The sequence below is a fragment of the Rhinolophus ferrumequinum genome, chromosome 15 (genome assembly GCF_004115265.2).
Source record: "Rhinolophus ferrumequinum isolate MPI-CBG mRhiFer1 chromosome 15, mRhiFer1_v1.p, whole genome shotgun sequence".
Taxonomy (NCBI): Eukaryota; Metazoa; Chordata; class Mammalia; order Chiroptera; family Rhinolophidae; genus Rhinolophus; species Rhinolophus ferrumequinum.
Window position 1 is genome coordinate 26,291,652 of NC_046298.1, and position 21,966 is coordinate 26,313,617.

Here is a 21,966-nt window from a genome sequence, read left to right on the forward strand (position 1 = left end):
GGTACTAGACTTACCAGGGTCATCTCTTCATAAGTCATATAAATGTCTAACCACTCTGTTGTACACCTGAAACTAATATGATATTGTATGTCAACTGTCACTGAAAAATGAAAAAAAGACTATTTTAAAGCAAAGCAGTTGATGCCATCCTTCCCCTACCCTCCTCAAGGCCTGGCTTCATTCATGCATTTGCTCCACTACCACCCTGTCTGTGGCCTCCTGCCCTCAGTTTATGAACATATCCAAGTGCCTGGCATCTTTAAAAGCCTCCTCCAACCCAAATGTCCATTGGCAGCCGAGCAGGTAACTCAAATGTGGTATGTACATGTAACAGAACACTGACCAGCCATAAAAAGGAATGCAATTCCAGTACATGCTAAATACAACATGGATGAATCTCAAAAACATTATACTAAGTGAAATAAGCCAGACACAACAGGACAAATACTGTACGATCTCACTTATGTGAGGTACCTAGAATAGGCAAATTCATGGAGACAGAATGTAGAATAGAGGTCACCAGGGCCTGGGGGGTGGGAGGCAGGGCGATGTATTTTTTAATGGACACAGAGTTTTCATTTGGCGTGATGACAATGTTTTAGAGATGGGTGGTAATGAGGGTGGCACAATGTGAACATGCTTACCGCGACTGAACTGTACATTTCAAAATGGTTGAAATGGTAAATTTTATATTATGTATATTTTACCACCACAACAAAAAAAATGTAACAGGATAATTGCAGATGTGATCATTTAAGGTGAAGTCGTACTGGAGTAGGGGTGTGCCCTTCATCCAATAGGACTGGTGTCTTTATAAGAAGATGGAAGAGAGAGACACACAGGGAGAAAGCCCTGTGACCACAGAGGAGAGGCAGAGATCGAAGTGAGGCATCTATACGCCACGGACTGCTGGCCACCACCGGAATTTAGGGAGAGACAGGAAGGATGCTACTTAGAGACTCAGCGGGCGCAGGGACCTGCCCACACCTTGGTTTCAGATTCTAGCCTCCGGAACTGTAAGAGAAGAAATTTCTACCGTTTGAAGCCACCCAGTTTGTGGTAATTTGTTACGGCAGACTTAAGAAATTAATATACCCTTAAATAGTTTTGCTAGATAAACTACAGCATGCCCCCGTTAAATTCTAACATCAGATACAACATGAACAATTGTTTAGCATCAGTATGTCCCAAGCAGGATTTGAGATATACGTCTATTTAGTTGGTGTCCTGCAGTTTTGCTAAATCTGGCAACCCTACCCATGACCACTTTGTACATAAAGAACCCTCTTTAACAAACGAGAAACTGAGTCCCAGACAGAGTCAGCCACGGCTTTTAAAAACTTGAGCTATTGTGACGATGTTACGATGGATCTATTAGGAGAAGCAATATGCAGATATAAGTGTGAATAAACATATACATCCCACAGGCATCCTAAAATTTTACGTGCCCACAAGTGGATGCAGTAATATTCATTTTAGTATGGAATGAAATCAGAACACTACCACAATCTGACAAATAAAAACGAGATTAAATCACCACAGGACAATAGACCCATGGAGCAGCTCTCTCATTCCTCAGGGCGCTGCCAGGCCCAATTTCATCACAAGTGGGCTGCTCCACGTGCGAGCCTGAACGTGGTGTGGGGAGGCGTGTCTGGGCAGGCTGGGCTGCCTTGGAAAGCCACTCTGTCCCAGCAGCCCGTTCCCTCCAAAACTGCTTGTGCATGCTGTACCCAAATGCTCTGATTCGCTCCTCCTGCTGGAGCCACAGATTGACTGTGACAAACTCTGTCAATTTTATTAGCCCAGCAGATGTTATCGATATCTGGGAGATGCACCCCTCATTCTTTCAGTGCCATGAACTGGGAACCGCTTCCTTTTCCGCCCCCTCCTTCTCCATCCCTTTCCGCCCCCCAGCCATGGGCTTCCTGCCATTCATCCGGGAGATAGTTGCTCTTCCCGCAAGACAGTGTGGGGGCCGGCCTTTAGGCTAACATGATTCTACCAGGCAGAGATAAATTGGGTTGAATATTTATGATCTTGTTTTTTGGGGAGAGCAGTTTCTGGGTGTGCTAAGTTCATGATGTTGATCCAAAAGAGGGGAAAATCAAGAAATAGATGTTTCTGGGAGTGTGAGTGTGCGTGTGTCTGTATATGTGTGTGTGTGTGTGTCTGTGTTTTATAAATTAACTTTGTATATTGAAGATTCTTACAAGGACATGATAGAGCCTAGTATTCATTGACTATTAATCCCACCAATGTTTGCTGAGAATGCACCATGATTTAAATGCTGGTGATCAAGGACTGAACACGAAAGGTTAACCCTGGCCCTCATAGAGTTCACCCACCAATGAGAGGAGACAGATAACAAACAAGTGAACAATTAAACACTTTAAATGAAGTTTGTAATAATCACTGGGAAGGAAATAACTAGGCTGCAATAACTAGGAGACTGATGAAAACAGGGACATCTACTTTAGGAAGGGATCTCTGGAAAGACGGCATTAAGAGGAGACCCAAAGAATGACAAGAAAATAGCCATGGTTAGTCAGTGGTTAGCCACAGAAAACTTTTCAGAAGGAGAAGGCCTTGTATCAAGCAGTGCTTCAGGAACTTCACTCTAGAAGCTTCTGGAAGAGTTGGGGTCCTGCAGGAGAATATGCTTTAAGCCATCCATCCATTGCATATGATGAATGGACTTATCTTGTCTGCACCTAGAACAGCTCTAGCTATTGAATGGAGTTCTTGCATCTAGAACGGTTCTGGTCATGCACCACCTTCGGAAGAGTTGGAACACTAGTCACTCAAACCATTTTCTGTGTTCTGTGGTTCAGCTGAGGAGCTCCAGTGGAGAAACGCTCTGAACTTTAGAGATTCTGACCAGAAATCCAGGGGATGAGGACCTAAGACTACGATGAGGAGAAAAAGGAAGCTGAAATAGAAACGCACCAAGCATGAGGTATTCGTCTCAGCCTTAGTTTCTCCCACTCTATGTAGGCAACCTGACAGCTCCCCAGGAAGGTTTCCAGGAGGTTGGAAAGAGACACACGTGTGAAGTTGCTGAGTTTAGTGCCTGAGAGGGGGTGACACGAAGTAAGTGTGAGTTTCTCTTCCCTTGTTTTCTCTTTTCTTCTTTTCACACGTGATCTATTTAACTCAAACAAGAATGACGCACATTGACCTGCCAAGGAAGGCCCGTGGAAAACCTCAGGATCGTCAAGTTTTTCAGAGGATTTAGAACTACCTGGAGACCCAAAAATTCATTTGAGAACTAGACATGGAAACTCGCTCACACACAACCCTCGATGTCTTTACAAAGCACAATTCTACCCCCAGTAGCAAACATGCCATTTTCTCTGTTCCAGACGCGAAATCCACAGTCCATGCTGATTTAGTTGTGGAGACTGGTGGGGGTGGAGTTACCATGGCCAGAAATTCTGTGCTTCAGGGTTTTGCGCGAGCCTCCACCTCCCACCACCCGTGCACATCTCTGAGGGTCCACTGATGGCCTTAACTCCATCAAGGGTTCCAACGGCCAGAATGTTCCTCAGCCACTTGGCAAACTTCTGTTAGTTTTTCAAAACGCACCATCATGCATCGTTATACATTCTTACGCGCTCTCGGACAGAGACACTCACACTAGTAAACTCTCTGGCAACTAATTTCCTTATGCTTTCATCATACTGAATCAGAATTGCCTGATTCCTTCTCTCACCTCCTGTGTTTCCCCGAAAATAAGACCTAGCCGGACCATCAGCTCTAATGCGTCTTTTGGAGCAAAAATTAATATAAGACCCAGTCTTATATAATATAATATAATATAATATAATATAATATAAGACCAAGTCCGGCTTATATTATATTATATTATATTAGACCAGGTATAATATAATAGACCCAGTCTTATGTAATATAATATGTCTTATACTAATGTTTGTTCGAAAAGATGCATTAGAGCTGATGGTCCAGCTAGGTCTTATTTTCGGGGAAACATGGTATCACTTGACCATAAGCTTCAAGAGGACTGAGTCTTGTTTATTTTTGCTCTGTGTTGTATGTCTGTCTGGCAATAGCTATTTGTTAAATAAATAAATGAAACTCAAAAAAACAAACAATTCAAAACCACATGTGTATAGCCAATACATGAACTCACAAATCAACCCCCAACTCATGGGTGTTCCTGATCAGATAACAATGCACAGTCACACAACAGCCACACGTGTGAGTTATACTCACGCAGAGTTCATGTTTACACTTTACATCTCTCGAGTTGTTCCATGCATCCTTTTGCATCCCTACATCTCTGTCCACGTAGACAATTTTTAGATAATCCCAGGCACCAGGCTGGCTTGATATGATGGGTTCCCAGACCAGAGTGGATATAAGAGACTGCATTAGGGCTTGAGAGACTCTGCTCTTCAAAGCTCATTGCTTGAACCCAAGACCAGGTGGTCCGCGGGATCAAATGCGGTTCATGAGCCTGATTCTCAGGCTTCTCTTTTATGGGTAAGAACTTGACATCAGCCATTGGGGAAGACTATTCAATCTATTTAATATACTCTCTGCTCTGGGGTTCCAGATGGTGAAGAGGCCGAAGCAAAGATGTCAAACCATGTGTGGTCTTTAAATAGTCCTTGATGTTTGTCACAAGAGTTGAGCCTGGGGCCTGGACCTATTCCAGTTGGTAATTGATAATTTCAACTGGTAATTACGTGCTCTGGGTAGTTTCGGTTGGCATTCTGTACATCCTGTCCTCAAATGGTGAGAGGTGTTCCCAGGTTTCATGCCAGAGGTGGCTCCATTTCAAGCCCCATAAAGTTTCTAAATACCTCTGGAATGCGGCAGGATGCAAAACGCCATCCTCGTTAAACACATGGGCTTCTCAAAAGAAAACCCATGACTCTCTGATAATGACAATTTTTCCTGGTCCTTACGTTTCTTCGTAAAAGAAATTGTCAATTAATAAAGAATACACATATAACCCATCCCATAAATTAACGACTTATGTCAACCAATGTCCTAGGGAGCTAAACAAACAATCTGCTCGCAAGTTATTTTATTCTTCAGAATATACAGAGACATTCTAGATTGTCTGTATACTTCTCTTCTTGTTTCTTTTTCACTTTTTGATATATGAACTTCCTTGGATTGAGGTCTGCTCACTTGCCTCTTCATAGAATACACCTCCATTTAAGAAGACCTGGTCCTCGTGAGAATGGATGCTGGCCAGGATATTCCTGCTCTCTCAAAGGAATTCCAAAACCAAATTAAGTTAAAATCATAAGATGTTAATCATGGAGGTGAGGGGTTTCAAGAACCAGGAGATGAAATGAGCAGGAGCCTTGGAATAGAGTGGCCTTCCCTCTCAAGTGTCTTTCTTCCAAGAATGTGTCCAGATTTGGAATGAACACAAACACAAGCCATTACCTGTGTGCTTAATTCTCTATTGCTGTGTAACAAACTACCCTAAAATGCAGTGCCTTCAATGAAGAGCACTTTATGATTTGTCATTTTGGGGGTTGACTGGTGGGTTCCGTTGGGTGGTCCTTAGGCTGGTCTCCCTGAGGGTCTCTGAAGCAGTTAAATGGTAGATGGGGCTGGACTCATCTGAAGGCGGGGACCTGAGATGGCTGTCTCCTTTTCCGTGCTGTCTTGGGGCTATTCCTTCCCATGCAGTCTCTCCAAGTGGCCTCTCCAGCTGAGTTGCTGGACTTCTTACATGGTGGCTCAGGGCTCCCAAGAGCGAACATTTCAAGAAGGAAGAAGCAGAAGCTGCCTGACTCCTTAAAGGCTGAGCCTGGAATCAACGCTGCAGTACTTCCACTGCATGAGTGTGGGTGAGCCCAGATTCAGTGTGGAAGGTACCACACAGGCGTGTGAGAGACGGGAGGTGCGGTTCACTGGGGGCACCTTCGGAGAATAGCTGCCACACTAGTATTGCTTTTTTTTTTTTTCTGTCAACCTCCACCTACTGGTCTCATAGTTGACCACAGATTCTTCATCTTGTGCTCACCCTACTCAGACCTGGTATTGCCTCTTCTTTGGCCGGTCTTCTCTCTGTTTTGCTTTGCCGTTTGGATTTTGATTTCCTGCTTTCTCGTCACAGCACCAACACTGACCATCCCCCCCCCCCCAGTTTTCAATTTCACTGAAAGCTCATAATGACTTTTTCTCTATTTGTACTCTGACAGGAATTCCATCCAGCTTCAGCTCAAGTATTGTTAAGTGAATAAAACAAATTGAGAAATTTTATATGTAATACGATTCCCTCTATTTTAAAAAATGCATAATGAGCCATTGAATAAGCTTCTGTAAGTCTGTTTATATACGGAACATATACGGATAGATATACACTAAAGGGATTTCCAACAGAGATTTTCTCTAAGGAAGATTTGGGCATTGAGAAAGCGGTAACAGGTAACTTTTTATTTTATATTTCTCTGGATGCTAAAACATTTGCAATTAGTTTGCATTTTTTTTCTAATAATAAAAAATAATTTAAAGGGCCAGCCCAATTTTAGGAAACATTTGCTGAACTTTTAACATAAACAAGGCCCCATTCTTGGGATTCGTGATTTTAAAAGTGATAAGACGTAGTCTTTTTTTCAAAGAAATCCTCAGCTAACTTGGACATATACATACACACACACACCACCACCACCACCACCACCACCACCACCACCACACACCCACCATTAAACGCCATTAAGTAGCAGTGTTCCACATACATCACACAATGGCCAAAGCCTACACAATGACGACAAAATCCAAACTGGTGCCGAGAAGTTCATATTCTCATTTTAAAAATTAAAACAGCATGCCCAAGCTCTGCTTTGTCCTCCTTTCTTGCGCCCAATACTGAGAATCTTCCTCTGGCCGACAGACGCTAGAGTCTGGCTCACTTAGCCAGGCGTGCACTGAGAGCGGCCCGGGTAGGAACCACCCTTGGTGCTCAGGTGTGTCTCCTGCCCATCGATTGCCAATCTCCCAGGATGCCTCGCTCTCCAAGTGGGTAGGATGTAGCCCAGGGGTCATCCCCAGATCACACGTGTATCTGAGAACACGCTCTTTCTTGACGTGATGACGCAATGCGGAGGAGAGTTGCAGGGCTGATCAATGGCAACAAGGCCTCTCTTAGGATGTACAGTAATTTGACTCAGCTCAATAAATTGAGCTCCTGGGGCAGGGAAAAGACCCCAGGTTCTAAAAATGCTTGTACCAGAACCCTAAGAGCTTCTGCCTCCTCCGCCCCGGCCCACTCCCCTGAAGCGCCCCCATCTCGCTATGACTAAGACTCACAAAAGTGGAAGCGATCTCGGTGGGAAGGTACTGGGCATACTGAAAAGCCCATTGATCTATAGCCTTCGCTGAGCCTAACATGCTGACAAGAGGTCCAAGTGCTGCTGAGCACGTGCTCTTCGTCTGTCTGCTAGGGGCCCAGTAATCAATCCTGACCCTTGCACCAATCCAGGCAGGTGGGGGAATTAGAGAGCATCTCCCCAGTGGTTCTGAGTCCGCTCCAAGGACTCGTTCCCTAGGAGGAGAGGCTGAGGCCCCAGCAGTGGGTGAGAGTTAGGTATCCCCAAACAGGAGTGACTGGATGGGAGGCAGGATAAAATCAAGGCAGACATGTGTACTTGGTATGAACTAAACATTTTACATACACTGCTTCATTTCTTCACTGCCACAACCCCAGGAGCTCAGTTCTATGAATAGTCCCATTTTTCAGGAGAGGAAGCTCAAGTTCTGAGACAGACAGAAACAGAGACTTTACATAAAAAACCGTAGGAGACTTTACAGAAAGTCTGAGAGTTCATGCAACAACAGCCCAAAAATCTCCACTTTCATCCATTCCCACATGGAATCTTGTTTGAATTCAAGACTCCTCAGCCAAGATCAGAAATGTTTTGAAACCTCTGAACTAGTCTATCTATCCTTCCATCCTTCTAGTTTTACAGATGAGGAGCCTGGCGCTTAGAGAAACAAAGCAGACTGCTCAAATCGATGTAGCCACTAGGCGGTAGGGAGCTAAATGGGAGTTAGAATGCCTACAAGTAATCAAATTGTCACTATTATTTATTGAAGGTATATTATGTGTCGGGTACCCTGCTTCTCATATGTGATCTGGTCTAACCCTCACAACACATAGGAGATAATGTAGCACCTCCCTTGTGGGATGCTGGTGAGTATTAAATAACTTATCTAAGTACTTCCTATTAACCCTCAGATATATTTCTACATGTGTGTAGCTCTTACTATAAAATCAGCGAAGACCACAGCACTTTCTAGACACACAAACTCATACCTGTTGAATCTTATTTTCATGTGGCATCTAGAAATGAATGGTCATCGGGTATACACATTGAACCTTGCACTCGGTGGGTGTGTAAATGCACAATGAGTAAGTGCATATAACAAAGTGGCGACTTTCTTTTTCCTTCGAGAAACTCCAAGTTGTGTGTGTGTGCGCGCGCGAAAGCGATACTAGAGATTAAGTAGCTAATGATCAGATTTTACGCCGTTATTGGCCCTTTCGTCATTTCGTCTTAGAAGTCTTCTGCATCTGAAATGGTGTGCACAGACTGTAGGATCCATTTATTTGTCTGGTGATGAGAAAATTCTACCCACACTTCAGCCCTGTTCTGGGGAAAGGGCTTGGGGAAGGGATGGGGAGCTACAGCTCACTGCCTTGCCCTCTCTGCATCGCCCCCTCAAGTCCCTCCCAAATGTCACTTAGTAAATAGCAGCCAGACAGCCTCCTGTCTTCCTATATGGCTGCTCCACCCTTCCCTCGCTTGTGGCTGGCCTGTGAAACAGAGGTGGTGGGAAAGTGACATGGCCCAGTTCCAAGAACATAGGTAATAACCAGCTTCGACATCTGCTGCCTTTGGGATCTGGGGTAAATGGTTCAGCCTCATGGATTCTCTCTTTCTTCTCTGTAAAATTGAAATGATAGTAGACGCACTTCACAGTGCTCAGGTTTGTGTTAAATATTACGTGAGCCCCGTATGAGTTAGCAAACTCGCCCTTGCCTCAGAAGAGTAGTTCTCAAAGTATGCTTCTCAGACCAGCAGTTTTAGCAGCACCTGGGAACTTGTTAGAAATGCAGCTTCTCAGGTCCCACCCCAGATCCACTGAATCAAAAACCCTGGGGTTGGGCCCAGTAGTCTGAGTTTTAACTCACCCTCCAGAGGATACTGATACATGTTGAAATTTAAGAATCACTTCTTCAGACTCTTGCCGCTTTGCAGCTCACAAACTAAGTCCTAGATGTAAGAAACTTCTTTCGTTGTCTCAGAGTCTTGCATCTGCTCTTCTCATGGGACTTTATTCCATGTCCCTTTATATTCCCTTCTTTCCCTGAAGAACTCTTACTCAGCTTTTAGGTCTTTCCTTAGAAGGCACTTCCTCCAGGAAGCATTGCCCGGACTGCCCTGGCTGGATTCAGTGTCACCAAGCCCTTCGTATTTGTCTTTGTCATATAGTAAATTGTATCACTATATAAGGCTTGTGGGTTTAAATTACTTGTTTCCCTAACCAAGCTGTAAGGGCTCATGTTGACGTTGTCCCAGAGATGATAGTCAATAAAGGAAACGATAGTTTCTAAGAGCCCACCCCACGGGGCCATTCTTTTTCCTGCCCTCAAGACCACCTCTCTCCATCCAGCCTCCCAGACATCTCACTGCAAACATCCCTGCCCTTCCCTGGCTCCTCTAGGACTTGGGATCTGACCCAGGGAAGCCGCCTCTGGAGCAAACTGACAAACCACCTCCACCTGCCACTACTGTTTTCAGTTATTTGTAGGCTGTGTCCCAGCTCAAATTATGAACATCAGAAGAGCTGAACCAACTTTTGAAATTTATTTTTTATATTTTCTCCAGCATATCTCTCTTAGTACAGACTATCCTCCCGGTAAATAGATGCTGATCTGGGGGAAAATAATGATGAGACAACACCATTGTCTAAAAGTCCAGCAAAGCCAGTTATTAATCATTGACCTTCTCACATGGCAAAGGGGACCAATTTTTAAGGAAAGAGACGCTTATATTAAATGGGCTTTTTAAATTAGGAGAAAAAAAAGAAAAATGCAAATCCCCCCTTTATATATAACTATAAGGAGGGGTAAAAATAAAGGGTAAAAATAAAATGTGACTTTGGAAAAGTTCTTCAAATTAATGCAAAAAAATTTTTACTAAATTCTTGTTAGGGGAATATCGTGGGAGATATACTGTGTGCCAGCCATTATGTGCTAACATCTGGGGCCTGCCCTTAAGGATAGCATAGTGTAGAAAAACATGGACATATAACAAGAGATTTCAATAAGAGCTCACAGCATCTTTTGAGCGGGTGGTACAGAGAAAGCAGTCTGGGAGGACTCCCTGGAAGAGGAAGGACACGCTCTGCAGAGTTCGCAGTGAGACAAAGATGGGAAGATTTGGAACAGGCAGATGAGAAAGCTGTTCTGTACAGGAAGGTCCCCAAGCTTGAGCAGTTCTGTGAGACGGTGAGAGATGGAATGGGGACCACAGAAGGAAGCCTTTGTTCCAGAATGGCAGGTCCGCGAGGCCCCCTCACCACTCTCCTGCTTTGTGCTATGAAGAGGGCGCCAATCTTAGGCCTAGGGCAGTGCTTCCCCAACTTTAATGTCTATCAGAATCCCCTGGGGGGGGGGGCTTATGAAAATGCAGATTTCTGGGCCCCACCCAGAAAGCTCCTGATTCGATGGATCTGGGGTGAGGATCGACAATTTCATGTTCTAGCACGTTCTGTGATGCTGCTGCTGCTGTTCTGAGGCCCACGGTTTCACAACCACCGACCTGGCTGTTCCCCAGAGAGACATCAAGTCCCAGCGGAGAATGCCGGGGTTCTAAATGTGGCCCACTGGTCCCCAAACCCTTGGCACAGGCCTTGGGAACACTCTGAAAGCCAAACCACTCCTGAATCTAACTCTCGCCTGCCAAAGTCAGGCATTTGATGGCAAGGCCAACCCCCCCCCCCCCCCCCCACACACACACACACACTTTGCAGAGTTTGCCAACCTCAAGAACTCACACCTGGCAGAAAAGCTTGCTGGGGCCTTGCAAGGTATATCTAGATACACAAGACTTGGCTCCTGTTGAAACAGATGCACCTGTGTTAGTTATTCAAACCAGTGAGGGACTCAGAGGAATGGGGTTGGCTAATTACAAGCCTTCTGGCCCGTAACCAGATTCTAGCTTGGGCAGCTCTGGGTTCTAATTGTGGCATTCACTCCGAGTAGGCGTGTGTGGCCCTTAATTATGGCTGCTGTTAACATCTTGATCTGAGTTTCTTCATCTTTGAAGTGGGGATGAGGTCGATTTATTGTTTCAGGTATGCGTGCCCGGTTACTGCTTATTCAATGCCAATCAGTACATGACAAGTGCAATTAGAGGGGCCGAGCAGACTGCTAAAACCCTCCTAGCAGCTAAGGCGGCCACTCCGAGCAGAACCAGTTCCCCAGCTCAAGGGAGAATAATTGGGAGGCACAAGTCTTGAAGAGTTTGTTTGTTACCAAGGCCAAGGTCTAGTTGTTGTTTGGATTTTATACCTTCTTCCCTTTTACATTTATCTTATATCTTATCTCTTCCCCGAAGGCAACAGGGGCACTTCTCAGGCACATCGTGCACCAGCTGTAAGATGTGGGAGCCCTGACTACTGAAGCGAATGGCTGTTTGTTCTGCTTCTGCTGGTTTTGTTGTTACTAATGAGAAGTCCTAGGGAGGCTGGCTGCAGGCGTTGTCTCCTCAATGAGCCGGGTTCTGCAGCTCCGCGATGCTGTCTTTCCCTCATGAGCATAAGAAAGCTTCTGCCTTTGTTTTTTATTTCAGATTCCACATACAAGGGAGATCATACAGTATTTGTTTTTCTGTGTCTGGCTTACTTCACTTAGCATAATGTCCTCCAGGTTCATCCATGTTGTCACAAATGGCAGGATTTCCTTCTTTTTCTGGCTGTATAATATTCCTGCGTGTGTGTGTGTGTGTGTGTGTGTGTGTGTGTAATTTTCCCATTCATCCATCATACAAATTTTCAGTTATAAGATAAATAAGTTCTGAGAATCTAATACACAGAAGGGTGACTATAATTAATAATACTGTATTGTATACTTGAAATTGCTAAGAGTAGATCTTTAGTGTTCTTAACACACACACACACACACACACACACAGGTAACGGTGTGAGGTGATGGATGTGGTAATTAGCTTGGCTGTGGCAATCATTTCACAATGTATATGTGCATGAAATGCCCGCCTTGTACACCTTAAACATATACAATTTTTATCTGTCAATTGTACCTCAGTAAAACTGGGAAGAAAAGAAAATGTTAGTAAAGCCTCTGCCCTTCCCATCTTAAGAACCCACTTGAGGCAGGAGGAGAAGGAATAGACGAGTCTGTCCCCTCCTTTGACCAGGTAGGGGAATGTGTGCCTAAAAGGGTACCTCCTCTCCCAGTCGGCTTGCCCTTACACCTCACTGACAGTTGTGTCCCCTAGTCACCCACCCGCAAGTATTTCTGGGAGAGCAAGCATTTCTAAGGTGGTGGGCACCTTGCTGATCTGGATGAAAACAGTCTCCTGAGCAAAGAAACGGCGAGGATGGGTCTGGTGCAAGCAACTGCCCACATCTATGGCTGGCTGAGTTTGGAGGCCTGCCACATCAGGTTGGAAATCCCTTCCCTGCCACTGACTAGATGCTCAGCTGTGCAACCTCCAACTTTCCAGCTTCATTATTTGTATAATTGTGGCAATAACCACCCCCACATCCACCCCCGAAGCGTTTGTGAGGGTTAAATGATGTCACATATGAACTCACCCAGCACAGTCTCTGGTGCCTGGTAAGTGTTCCAGGAAGAGTAACCATTATAATTTGTAAGGGGGATGACAATTTCCTCCTTAGTTCCACGTGGTGCTTTGCCCTTTTCCAGAGCCCTCCTGGAAACCCAGGACGAGCACCCGAGGTGCCTGCGGTTACTGCAGCACACGGCCTCCCGGTTCCTTCCCGCGAGCTGGACTTCGCTCATCCCTGCAGACAGCATATCTGGAAGGCGTCCGGACATTGTAACCACAGCGCCGTTTGACCTTTAAGCTCTCGGAGCATAAAACCTCCTCGCGTCTTGTTTTTCACGGTTAGAGTCCATGTTGCCAGCTTCTCCCTCACATGGGCTGGCCCAGGGCCAGTTTGCTCTCCCAGAACTAGGAAGGGCAGAGACTAATGACCCCAAATTGATATGTAACTTGCCCTAATGGTGACCCTCGCCCTGTGGTTAGTGATTCCAATCGCAGGGTAAATCATTGGACTGTTTTGGCTTTTCCCCCATCTGACTTTTCCCCCATCCCCACTGCTGTTTTGAAGAATGAAAAATGGAATCTCAGTAATTGCATGATACAATTAAGAGTCCTGCTATTACTCTTTGATTGCTATGGCCGAAGACTTTGCAGTATTTCTTCTGAATCAATGAGGAGACTGTGACTATCCGTTAAATACGGCAAAAGCGTAACTTCCCCTGTTGGAGATGTACCTATGTTAAACTAGCCAAGTAAATAATAATAATAATAATAATAATAATAATAATAACAACAACAATAATAATATATTAATCGAATACTCAAGAAGTGCCTGATGTGCTAAGTATGGCAGACTAGATGCAGTCATTTATTCCTCAGTTACTAAATTCCTACTATTTGGTGAGCTCTGTATTAGGCCTGAGAGGCTAAAACAACATGGTTCCTGCCTGATGTGGGGACTCAGGCCATGGTTAGTGACATTCGGGCTGTAAGGGCAGGCACACAATTATTAGTCGCAAGAATGCCACTACAATGCCAGGTTTTAACTGAGCGCTTCCTCCACGTTGGTGTTTGGGACACATTATATTTTTAGCTGTCAGGACCACTCTGACCTCTGAATGTAGGTTCTCTTTGTAACCCCATTTTTCAGATGAGGCAACTGAGGTTCAGAGAAGGTTAGGTAACCTGTCCAAGGTCACATAGTTGGTGAGAATCGGGATGGGAATGGAATCCCATTCGGGCGCCAAGGACAGCCCACAGTCTGAACACCAGATTGGACTGCTAAGGGTCAAATCCCGGCTCTGCTTCTTGCCAGTTTTGCAGCTTTGGGCAAGTTACCTAATGTCTTTGGACTCAGTTTCCCAATCTGTACTATGGGTATATTACTTACTTCATGGGGTGGTGGTGAAGAGTAAATGCGTTAGCATATGTAAAATGCTGGGGACAGTTAACATATGCAACTGCCAGGACCTTCTGTGCCCTACCTAGCAATCAGTAAGGATAGACCTCTAATGGACCTGAAGAAGTGACAGCTCTGTTGAGGTTTGAAGGGTGATTAAGAATTACCCAGGTGGGGAAGGGAAAATAGTCTTGAGGGCAGAGAAAACGATTTTAACAAAGGCACTGAAGTCTGGAAGGCGTGAAGAGCTTAGAGGGATTGCTAAGATCTTGGGATAACTGAAAGGCAATCGTGTGTAAGGAGGTGGGTGGAGCAGAGAAGCAGGTAGAAATGGGATTCTGGGGGCTCTGCAGAGGAGTTTGAGCTTTTGCTAAAGGCCGTGGGGGAAATGTTAGAATGTGAAGGAAGAAAATGACTGATTCCTTCCCAAAGAAGAAATGATTCTAGAATCCAACTCTAGGACCTTAAGTCCAGCTGTAGGTCATGCTGGAGAGAAGGAAAATTGCTGCATCTTATGGACCAAAGAAATGCCATTTCCCCCTCACCCTCTTCTGGAGCTGGTCTTAGCAGGCGCACGGGGTCCACAGCTGGCCACCTTCCAACTCTCCCCCAGCTTGCCTTCCACAGGGCTTCCCAGCACTGTGCACTGGCCAAGGCAGGGCTGCAGGGAGGGTGGTTGGCTTTCTTGTCATCTTGTAATCTATAGATGAGGGCTGCCACCTTCATGGGCGTAGTTCACAGTGAGGGCACCCTGGCCATAAAATGATACCTGGTTTTTAAATACTCTGGGCTCGGAGGTCTTTCTGAGAGGGCTCAGACTGAAATGGGGAGCTCTTACTTACAAAACAAGGAGCCATGGGTTTACAAATCCCCCTGGGGTTACAGGGAGCCGGTGCCCACCAGACCCAGATCCTCAGAGGACAGTTTTGAGTTTGAAAGGCTGGGACAGCTGCCTGGTCCACGGGGACCTCCCAGTTGGTTCTGTCGTCAGGAAAGTGCCCCAGAAGTAGAGAATGGAAAATGGAGCTCTTGGTGGACCCTAGCCCGCCCTACGGAAGAGGGCTGGCCTCCACATTTTCCCAGAGCCGAGTGGGCAGCTACAAAAGAGCTTTTGAGGATAAACAAATACAGAATTGAGAAAATAAGGAAGGAGCTGGCATCTGAAGAATGTGAATATTTAGAAAATGCTGGGGAGGGAAGACAGAGCAGGCTGTTCTGTTATAGGTTAGATGTCTGATGGCCTGGGACAGGGGAACTGCAGAAAAGAAAAAAAAGAAAGGGGAAAAAATCTTGATGGAGACAAGGTTCCTTCAGGGTGGATTGTTTCCCACAGGCAAAACTGAAGGATATGAAAGCAAATGCCTTTTTGGCCAATGATATGAAGGCCAGCTTTTCCATTGTTTTGCTAAAATGTTATGAACATCCACTGCTCTTGAAGTGCTATTATTTAATTACTGCTTATTATTGTTATTTTATTTATTTATTTACTTATTTTTGTATTATTTTATTTCTTTCTTGGCATAGATATTCAAAGGGGTTTGTCTCCATCAGTTTCTGGAGAGAATCAGCATGGTAGCACAGAGACTGATGGTTAAACACGCCAGACACAGGTCAACAAGGAAATTCAGGGGTGAAATCAAGGCAGGGCCTGGCTACTATATTCTTTCAGCTACTGAAGAGAATGGCAAATGGCAAGGAACTAATTGTTTATGCACTCAACCTTAAATTGGAAAATATTTTGATTCTTCATTGAACATCTCTAGACCCCTTTTCTTGCTTTTTGCCTCAAACACTGTTCATTCATCCATTCATTCATTCAATGAATATTTTTGCACATCCAATAAGCACTATAACCTACTACGCTAACCAGGCTCTCTTCCATAAACTTTCCATGTACTACTTCACTTATGCTTTGCTGTAATACTGTAAGGTATGTGCTGTTATTGCCCCATTTTAAAGACGGTGAAATCGAGGCTTAGACAGTATCTTTTCCTTAGACAGTATAGTTTCCTAACGCACTAGAGTGAATTAACATGAACTTAGTGATTTAAAATTGCACGAATTTACTCTCTGACAGTGTGGAGGTTGGAAGTCCAACATGGGTCTTAAAGTCAAGGTGAAGGCAGGGCTGCTCCCCCTTCTGCTGGCTCCAGGGGAGAATCTGTTTTCTTGATTGTCCTGGCTTCTTGAGGCTGCCTGTGTTTCTCGACTTGTGCTGCCTTCCATCTTTAAAGCCTGCAACAATGTGTCAGTCTTTTTCATACAGTATAACTTTGACACTGACCCCTTTTCTGTCTCTCTCTTCCAATTTTAAGATCCCTTGTGATTACACTGGGCCCACCTAGATAATCCAAGATAAACACCCTATGTTACGGGCCGCTGGTTAGCAACCTCACTTCCATCGGCAACCTGAACCCCCTCTTGCTAATTAAGGTCACGTATTCGTAAGTTCCAAGGATTAGGATGTGGCCCTCTTCGGGGATCATTATTCTTCCTACATAGACAATTTAAGTGGCTCATTCATGGTCACATGGCCAGTGAGTGGCAGGCCTTTCATTCCAGCTCCATGCTCTGCCTCAGTCTCTGCTTTCTATCTCCTCTCACCTCCTATGTGCCAAGGATTCAGCTGGGGGCTGGGGACACGTCACTATAAAACACTCCTAGTCTCTGACCTCGCGGCTCTTATATTCCATTGGTGTTCCTGGAGCAGGGTCTCCTGTACTCTGGACAAGAAGAGTTTGTGGCACTATAGGATAGAAACAAGCTGGGAGCTGCAGACAGTAAAGAAAAACAGTACTTAGATGAACATTTGGGGATGTATGAGGGATGGATGAGGAGGTAGGGGCACTGAAGGTAGATTGGGACAATAATAAAAGACATAATTAGACCCAATTAGGCACTGGGGACACCCCCTGAGGCCAGTCCCTTTGCTCCCCCTTTGATTATGCATTAACATGTGCAAAGTTTGAGAGGTGGAATTCTTGTTTTTATGCATTTTGTACATGCCTGCGTACACATACTTGTGTTTGCACTGCCTTGGGCCATATGGCATTGCAGACCGACACATAAGTTCAGTTAGTCCTGGGTCCATCCAGGCCTGAGTGGTTGCCCGACCAAACACTTCACTGTTGTTAGCTGGGGCATTTATCCTGGGTATTCTGAAGGCCCACTGACAATACTGATCACAGACCAAAGGAGAATAGGCAGAGCTGGCCTCCAAAGCCAGTCACACCTTCCCCAGCGCCTGCTCCGGCCAGAGCCACCCATCACTTATCCACCCTTCTGCAAGGAGGGGACCTGAATTGGGGCCCGACCTCTGCCCAGTGTTGACTGATGGATGTCAACCTCCCTGAGCCTCAGTTTCCACATATGTAAAAATGGGGATAGTAGTAGCACATACTGCTAAGAAGCTGTGCAAAGATTAGTTAAGATGAACAAATGCATTTTGTGACGCTGAGCAAATCATACCATTAAACTAATGCATGCCAACGTAATAATGGCCTTCTCAGCTGCCTGTGACAGACCTAGCTCAACTACACAGATGGGACTCGAGGAAGCAGAGGCACTACTTTGAACAAATCACTCAGAGATGGCTTATTGAAATGAAATGTCTCCTTGGGATACTGAACAAATATGTGAGCATAAGCAGAACATCCTCATTTAATTTGCCTTTTGAACCTGTGATGTAGTCATTTGGATGTCCTCAGTGAAGGCAAATCTCCATCTTTGAAAGTAGACTTAATTTTTTTTTTTTTTTTTAAAGAGAGAAGACATCCACTGCCAAGTCTTGTTAATAAGGAGACAATAATGGTTTGGGGCCAAATGTCAGATTTTTCCGATTGGCATGAACTGGCTAAGGGCGACATTCCCAAAGAATGGTTTTCAGGTCATTTGTGCATGGGTGGCCTTGTTGGAATCCCAAGGGAGCTATTTATGGGAAAATTCTTACCTGGGATTTTCAGATGTGGCCCGGGTGTTTGGATGGCTTATTATGCTCATTTGTCACAGCACAGTTTTTACTACAAGCCCAAACCCAAGAAAACACAGAGGTCCTTTACCCCACAGCCTGAGACAGTATAACTGTGGTGTGTAAGAGTGAGGTTTAGGAAACTTGCCACCTGATTTCTGATCCTGGGCCCAACGCTTGCTTGCTGGCTGATCTTGGAAAGTCACTGAATTTCATTCCTTAATTTTATTCATTTATTTACCAGTGGTTCTCAACTGAGGGTGATTTGACTCAGGGGACATCTATCTGACAATGCCTGAGGACATTACTGGGGACAATGGGGGTGGGGTGGGGGGTACTATTGGTTTCTAGTGGGTCAAGGTCAGGGATACTACCAAATATCCTACAGTGCACAAGACTACTCCCACACAAAGCCGTCTCTGGCCCAGTGTCCACTGCATCCAAGTTGGAAAACCTTGTATTAGACAGTACCGATGTCCCAAGCCTGCTGTGAAGACTGAATGAGTAACATATGAAAAGTGTTTCCCATGCTGCCTGGTGCATGTTGGAATACAATCAATGTTAATTATATTAATAAATATAAGTGGTATATTGGCTACAATGTTCAATCTATCGGTAGACCCAGCACCCTCCTCTGTTCTTTGCACCCTCACCCCTATGCTGAAAATCATTCCTTTGATACCCACACCTGGTATGCATTTTCACAGAGGCCTTTGCAGATAACGAAAGTAGTTACCCAGGCAGGTTAGTGGGCGAATGGATTCTCTTATGTCCTTGAAAACTCTTACGCCCTGTCCCACCAGTCGCAGATTCTCCATCCTGGGATGAGGGCCAGACACCATTATGAATATTACTACCTCAATTAAAACAATTGTTACCATGTATCTGGCACTTTATCTACATTATTTTAATTTAATATTTCCTATAACCCAGAAATGGTATTTCTATCGCCCAGATGGCCGAGGCTCAGAAAATATTAAGCAACTTGGCCAAAATTAAATGGCTGAAAAAGAGGCAATCGCCAGATTTAATCCCACCTCCATGACTCATAGCATACATTCTATAATTCCCTGAAGTTGGGTAGAGACAGTGAGGAAATTGCTGAAGTCTGGCCGCCGGAGCAGCACGTAAGCGGGAAGCCCTGTTCCTTTTGTGAGGAATTTCTGTGTGCTTCTCTCCAGGTCTCTAGCATTAAGGAGAGCTGTTAACCGCCTAGTTAAACATGTTTATGTCAGGCATGAAAATGGTCTTAAAGAGTTAAAACCTCTGAGCATTTGTAATCTGTCTTTCAATTGGTATTAAAAATTCATTTTCTAGAACACTGACAGATCTCCATCCCTCCCCCACCCCGTCTCAAGCAACAGGATCTATGTTTTCACAATCCATAATTCAAACCCAATCTTGGAAGAAATGCGAAAATGATCAACATGTTATTTGTGATATGTGGCCGTTTAATGATGATGCTATTGAGCAAGGAAATTAGACCCATGGCAGATGTGGTTTTGAAGGAGATACCTGCAGGAGAGAGAGACTTTCAAAGAGATTTTTCTTCCTGGGAAGAGCATGTTGCTTATGTACCTCTCTTCCTGAAGTTTTTTAAAAACACATTGGCCCTTTTGCTTCCTCTCTGACTCATGTTTCAAAAGTGTGTTGATCTATTTGTTTTAAGATTTCTCTTGCTAAACGGCGTCATAATTGATTATGCCTTGAATTTAAGCTTTTGTTACTGTTGTTGTTAACTTTTCATTGTGGTTATGATGAGAATATCGGCAGGGGGAAGGGGGGGTGGTTTTCTTAACATCTGATTCCTGAACGTACTCTCTGATTTTCTCATTTCCTAAAAGGCAATATAAATGGGATGTCTTCGTGTCAAAAAAGAAGTAGATACATAAGAGGCTTAAATGTGTCCTTGTGTTCACAAAAGTGAATACATGGACCTATGTGTACGACAAATCTCCATGCCAACAGCCAGACTTCCTAGATTTGTCCCTCGGTGTTTGATTGTTTTGCCTTGTCTCCTGATCATACAGCCTTGCTACTTTTAAGTATGGTGGACAGACCAACACCATCATTGTCACCTGGGAGCTTCTGAGAAATGCAGACTCTATGCTGCATCACAGAACTACTGAATCAAGGTCTGCACCATCACAGAGAGCCTCAGGCGAATCATGCGCATGTTACAGTTGGAAAGCACTGATTAGAGAGTCTTTTGTTCGAGAATATATTACTCGTCACAGTGTCAACCTTAGACTTCCTTCTGTTGAAAGAGGGCATGGGATATCAGGTCCCTTTCAGTGAAGTCCCTTGTCCTCAGGTGCTTTTCCACGCACAGGAGACCGACAACAGAGCAGCACTCTTGAATAGAATACTCTGCAGTGTTCTATACCTCTCTATGGGAGCCAGTAGCCATACCTGGCTATTGAGCACTTGAAATGTGGCTAGTGCAACTGAGGCACTGATTTTTAATTTTATTTAACTTCCATTCATTTAAATTTAAATAACCATGTGTAGCTAATGACCACCATATTGGACAGTGCCGCTATAGAAGATACCACCAGTGTGGTAATGACAGTATGAAAAGAAACTGTGGGAACAGTAAGGAGAGACGAGGTTACCCAACCTAGGAGGGGAGCCCAACTAATGCCATGCCTCCATGAGTCTTGGTTGATCCTAGGTTGGCGCCCAAATTTGGGACAACACAGAGAGGACTCAAGACTCAGGAACCACTCCTTTGGTGGGTGTAGAGTCCATCACTCTCCTTATTTCTGCCATATCTCTTGTAGCCCTCTTTATATTCAGAGTTGGAATCATTCTTGCTTTCCCATGTACACGCTTCCTAATACGTATTTATATATATATATATATATATATATATATATATACATATATATGTATATATATATTACATACAGATAATATATATTACATATATACATATACATTACACATCTGTGATTCTATTATACTTGTAATTTGACTGCATGTTTTTAAAATTAAAAAAAAAAATCCCGACACACAACACTGAGCTGGTGACTAGTTGGAACAACTGGAGCCCTCACACTTTGCTGGGAGAAGGGAAAATTAGTACAAACATATGGAAAACTGGTAGTCTGTGAGAAAGCTGAATCTATGTAATCAGTATACGGAGCCAACAGAAGTGTGTGCATACGATCACCAAAGTCGCCTATTCAAGAGCAATCCTGGCCGTATCCTACTTCATGGATAAACCTGGAAACCCCAATGCTCATCAAGAGTAGAGTGGGAACTAACTATAGTATATTCACACACGGAGTGGGGGTGAGGAGACTACAGCTTGACAGCACCACATGGATGAATCTTACAAACAAAATATTCAGTGAAAGAAGCCGGCCACAAGAGAACATGCAAGGTCTGACTCCATTTATCAAGTTCACAGACAGGCCAAACTGATCTAAAGTGTTAGAAGCCTTTACCCCGACTGGGGGGTGGGGAGTAATGACGGGAACAGCACAGGAAGGGCTCCTAAGGTGCTGGAAATTGTGGCTTTTTTTTTGTCTGGGTACTAGTTGTATGGATGAGTTCATTTTGTGAACATTCATTGAACTGTGTTCTTATGACTTATACTATTTTCTGTGTGTTTGTTAGACTTCAATAAAACCTACTTGGGGGAAAAAACTGCTATAACAATTTTGTAAACTCCTTTTGTAAACTCATGTTAATAGCTGCAAAATGCTCCATCTTGATCTACCACAGCTGATCCAACTTCTTTCCTATTGTTCGACACATATCTTTTCCTTCCAGTTTTTTTTTTAATT

General features: G+C 44.4%; 1 long non-coding RNA gene across 1 annotated transcript in view; it reads left to right on the forward strand.

Annotated features, from left to right (window-relative positions):
- The window catches only part of LOC117035056 (uncharacterized), a 28,145-nt gene extending 25,202 nt beyond the window's left edge, over positions 1 to 2,943 (forward strand). Inside the window, exon 3 of the long non-coding RNA XR_004425172.1 lies at positions 2,835 to 2,943. This is a non-coding gene — a long non-coding RNA (uncharacterized LOC117035056). The remainder of the gene's footprint in view (positions 1 to 2,834) is intronic.
- The last annotated feature ends 19,023 nt before the right edge of the window (positions 2,944 to 21,966 follow it).